Source organism: Elephas maximus, chromosome 7 (assembly GCF_024166365.1).
Source record: "Elephas maximus indicus isolate mEleMax1 chromosome 7, mEleMax1 primary haplotype, whole genome shotgun sequence".
In the NCBI taxonomy this organism is placed as follows: Eukaryota; Metazoa; Chordata; class Mammalia; order Proboscidea; family Elephantidae; genus Elephas; species Elephas maximus.
The window spans coordinates 132,585,994-132,591,284 of NC_064825.1; the positions used below are offsets into that span (position 1 = coordinate 132,585,994).

The window sequence follows — 5,291 nt, forward strand, 5'->3', positions numbered from 1 at the left end:
CTCTGTTCCATGGTATCTGGAGCCTCAATTTGGAAGGTTCAAATGGCTGGGACTGGAACCATCTGGAAGCTTCTTTACATGTCTCTGCCTGGGCTGGGGTAACTCCAAAAAACAGACTCATGGGCTATTCTCTTAGCGCTCAAGGTTGCTGACCTACTTCTCCTCCTCTAACCAAGAGCTACCCCCTTCCTTCCAGTGCCTGGAGCTGCCAGCATAAAGGGATCCCAATCATACTAGGCGGGGCACCATGGCTACTCTGGATGATAAATTGCTGGGAAGGAAGCTGCAGTACCGCTACAGCAGCAGTGAGGATGTGGACAGTGACCACGAGGACAAGGACAGAGGCAGGAGTGCCCTGGTCGGCAGTTCAATGCCTGCAGAGGCTGAGCAGACAGGTGAAGGCATCTCAGTTAATACAGGTTGAAAAGATGTGATCAATGCCTGGTGCTGTTTCAAGCAATTGGAGACAGAGCAAAAGGAAGAGCAGAACCCGGAGAAGGAAAGGCTGATCAAGAAGCTATCAATGACCTATAGGTCCCATCTGGATGAAGAGGAGGAGCAAAAGAAACAGAAGGACCTCCAGGAGAAGATCAGTGAAGGAGATGGCCATGATGAACGAGGACCAAGATGGTGAAGAGTTTCTGTAGCTGTACTGGAAACAGAGAATAGAAGCCATGTGGCAGCAGCTTCACCAGGGGCCCCAATTCAAGCAGGTTTTTGAGATCCCCAGTGGAGAAGGGTTTTTAGACATGGCTGATAAAGGACAAGCACCCTCATCGTGATCTATATATATGAGAACAGCATTCCAGGGAGAGAAGCCATGGATCGGTGTGTGATCTGCCTTGCTGAGGAGTACCCAGTTGTCAAATTCTGCCTAGTCAAGAGCTCAGTTATGGGGCCAGCAGTGGGTTTACCAGGAAGGCTGTCACTTCCTGCCCTGCTGATCTACAAGGGGGTGAATGGATCGGCAATTTTGTTCGTGTCACTGACCAGCTGGGGGAAGATTTCTTTCCTGTAGACCTTGAAGCTTTTCTACAGGAATCTGGATTACTCCCAGAAAAGGGAGTCTTGGTTCTGACGTCTGTGCGCAGCTCTGCCACTTGTCACAGTCAGGATAGTGATCCGGAAATAGATTGAACTGAGAGCCTAGCTGCATACAGCTCTCATTGTTTGGGCTGCAAGATATACGTCTCTGGGTTATTTTCATTCCTTCCTGCGTCTTCTAGCTTTCCAGCTGTTCTTTGTAGTCCCTTTTATTATGCGTAAAGTCAAGAAATTCTTAGAGTATATCAGATTGCTGAAAAACCCGTGGTTAGCAATGAAGTGACTTCAAATTGTGTACACAGGAGAAGAAAAAAAAAAAACAGACTCAGCCAGGACTGTCACTGGAGCAGCTGCACGGAGCCTCTTCAGGTGGCTTGGGCTTCCTCACAATATGGCCACCTCGGGCAGTTGGATTTCTTCAATGGTGGTCCAGGGCTCCAAGCATGAGTGGTCCAGTGAACAAGACAGAGGCTCCACCACATTTTATGACCCAACCTCAGAAGTCAGAGTGTCACTTCTGCCTTGTTATTGGTCAAAGCAATTAGAAGTCCATTCAGACTAAAGGGGAGGGGACATAGGTCCCTACTTCTCAATAGGAGGAGAGTCAGAGAAGTCACAGCCATTTTTAAAATCTCCACAGAGTCTTTTCTATCACTTTTTCTAAGCATCTGGAATCTCTTGTTGTTAGGTGCTGTCGAGTCAGTTCTGAGTCATAGTGACCCCATATACAATGGAATGAAACACAGCCCAGTCCTGCGCCATCCTCACAATCATTGCTATGATTGAGCTCATTGTTGCAGCCACTGTGTCAATCCATCTCGTCAAGGGTCTTCCTTTTTTCCACTGACCCTCTACTTTAACCAAGCATGATGTCCTTCTCCAGGGACTGATCCCTCCTGATAACAGAATTCCCTGGGTGATACAAGCTGTCAGTGCACTCACCTACTAACCAAAAGGTTGGAGGTTTGAGTCCACCCAGAGGCACTTCGGAAGAAAGATCTAGCAATCTACTTCAGAAAAATCAGCCATTGAAAACCTTATGGAGCCCAGTTCTACTCTGACACACATGGGAGCGCCAGGAGACAGAGTTCATGAACTGGTTATCCAAGAGTCTAGGTGTTATGGATTAAATAGTATCCTCCTAAAAATAGGGGTTTAATTCTCACCCCCTGTTCCTGTGAAGGAGCCCTGGAGGCACAGTGGTTAGGAGCTTGGCTGCTAACCAAAAGGTCGGCAGTTCAAATCCACCAGCCAATCCTTGGAAACCATGTGGGGCAGTTCTACTCTGTCCTATTGGGTCACTATGAGTTGGAATCGACTTGATGGTAGTGGGTTTGTGTTTCGGTACCTGTGGTTGTGATCCTGTTCAGAAATAGGTTTCTTCACTTACGATGTTAATGAGGTCATACCAGAGTAGTTGTTGCTGTTAGGTACCGTTGAGTCGGTTCCAACTCGTAGCAACCCTATGCACAACAGAATGAAACACTGCCCAGTCCTGCGCCATCTACCAGAGGAGGGTGGGTCCTAAATCTCATCTCTTCTAGTTGTAAAAAAGAGCAAATTAGACACAGAGATACGAACAGGGGAGAGAAAAGCCATGTGAAGACAGTCTACAAGCAAAGGAACCAATGGAATACGTGGGGCACTTGATCAGGAAGGAATCCACATGGCTGAGGCCCTGATTTGGACTTGTAGCCTCCAGAACTGTGAGAAAATAAATGCCTGTTCTTTAAAACCCTCCACCTGTAGTGTTTCTGTTACGACAGCACTAGGAGTCTAAGACACCGGGCATTTGCAGAGAGGCACATACAAACAGATCATTCTTGAGAGGCTGTTCTGAGGGTTCACACCTGTCTGACAGGGTCTGGGGCTGTTTTAGGAGCTGTGAGTGGCCCTGGTAGGAGGAAGCCCGTTGTCAATATGAGGTCTGCCTGGTAGATAAGGAGCTCTAGCCCGCCCTTGGTAACACTTGCGAGCACGGGGAGGGTGCTGCGCCCCTTCTGTGTATAGCAAGTGTCACCCAGGTGCAGAGGATCACACTCACTCACAGCAGGGGGTGATTTTAGGTGGGATGAGGGCAGCACCACTCCAATTGCAACTCACAATGAGAAGGAGTTTCCCTTTCAGCCCTTCTCGTGATAAAGAGAAAGTCTCGGTTTGGTGATAGACAGTTCTTAACGCCTCCTTAGCACTTGTGAACCTCCATCTTCACAGAAGGAGGGCCAGCCCCGAGCTCAGAGCTTCGGGCAGGCAACTGCACCCCGCACGACATTCTGAGCGTCAGTACTCTTCTACTGCATTTATTTTCTTGTGTTACCTTCTGTCGTTGGCAAGTGTCTTGGTTCTCCAGTACTGCTATAAAGAGAAATCCCACAAGTGGGTGGCTTTAACAAATTCAAATTTATTCTCTCACAGTTCAGGGTCCTAGAAGTTCGAATTCAGGGAGCCAGCCCTAGGGGAAGGTTTTCCGTCTCTGTTGGCTCTGGGGAAATATCCTTGGCTCCCTTCAACCTCTGTGTGCCCAGTATTCCTTGGGGATCTCCTTGTGTCTTGGTGTCAACCTTTCCCTGGGTCTAGGAGGTTCTCAGTGCAGGGCCCCCAGGTCCAAAGCATGCACTCTGGTCCCAGCTCTTCTTTCTTGGTGGTATTCAGGTCCCTCTCCTCTCTTCTTGCTCCTCTTCCCTTTTATCTCTTGTAAGATAAAAGGTGTGACTCAAGCAAGGGTGTGAGTTGAGTAACGGTGTGGCTTGAGTCACACCCTCTTGTAAGGTGGTGACTCAAGGTACACCCCACACCGATCCTGCCTCGTTAACATATAGAGGTTAGGATTTCAACACCTCACAAAATGGAAGACAACTGCTCAATTCTGGGAATCATGGGAGACACTGTTCAATCCATGACAGCAGCGACAAAGAGCCCTGGTGGTAAAACAGTTAAGTGCTCAGCTACTAACCTAAAGGTTGGTGTTTTGAACTCACCCAGGGGCTCTGTGGGAGAAAAGACCTCGTGACCTGCTCCTGTAAAGATTACAGCCTCGGAAACCCTATGGGGCAGTTCTACTCTGTCACACAAGGACTAACTCAATGTCACCTGACAACACTGACAACATGTCAGGTGAAAATGTTGTTCCTTTGAAGTCGGGTGTGTGAAGTGTTTGGACAAATTTATTTGAGTAAATAAAAGGAATTGATTAAAACAAAAATATCAGGGAAATAAAAGTACAGATGGTCAGCCATCTAAGATACTCCACTGTTCCCACCCCATCTGGAGCAAGGGATAACAAAGAAAACCAAAGACACAAGGGAAAGATGAGTCCAAAGGACTAACAGACCACAACTTCACAGCCTCCACCTGTCTGAGTCCAGTACAACTAGATGGTGCCCGCCTACCACCACTGACTGCGCTGACAGGGATCGCAATAGAAGGTCGTGGACAGGGCTGGAGAAAAATGTAGAATACACACACACACACACACACAGACCAGACTTACTGGTCTGACAGAGATTGGGAAAACCCCAAGAGTATGGCCCCTGGGCACCCTTTTAACTTAGTACTGAAGTCACTCTCGAGGTTCACCCTTCAGCCAAAGATTAGACAGGTCCTTAAAACAAAACAAGACTAAATGGGCGCACCAGCCCAGGGGCAGGGATGAGAAGGCGGAAAGGGACAGGGAAGCTGGTGCTGGGGAACCCAAGGTCAAGAAGGGGAGAGTGTTGACCAGTCGTGGAGGTGGCAACCAATGTCACAAAACGGTATGTGTATTAGTTGTTTAACGAAACTTATTTGCCCTGTAAACTTTCATCTAAAGTACAATTTTTTTTAAAAAGGAAGTACAATGGTATGTAACTAATAACCATAAAGTCAATACTGACTCCTAGGGACCCCATGTGTGTCAGAGGGGAACTGTGCTCCGTAGGGTGTTCTCTGGCTGACTTTTCAGATGCAGATGCCAGGCCTTTTCCGAGGCACCTCTGGGCAGACTCAAACCTTCAGCCTTTCGGTTGGCAGCCTCATTCATTAGCTGTTTGCACCACCCGGGGACTCCACAGATGGCACGTAGACATGGCTAACATCATGAGGGTGGGGCCCAGAGCACAAGGTGAAACAGCGCCCCCTGGAGTTGTGAGGTGTCAGCCCAGTGGCTCCTGAATGTCTGGGGTTTAGGAAGCGCCGCCTCAGCTCACTTAACCCTCCTATCAACTGCTCGAGAATTGTTGTTATTTTCGTCTTGCCGTTGAAGGAACAGG

The 5,291-nt window shown here is 48.3% G+C and overlaps 1 pseudogene; it reads left to right on the forward strand.

Annotated features, from left to right (window-relative positions):
• Positions 1-247: 247 nt before the first annotated feature.
• LOC126079719 (phosducin-like protein) lies at positions 248-1,137 on the forward strand (annotated as a pseudogene).
• The last annotated feature ends 4,154 nt before the right edge of the window (positions 1,138-5,291 follow it).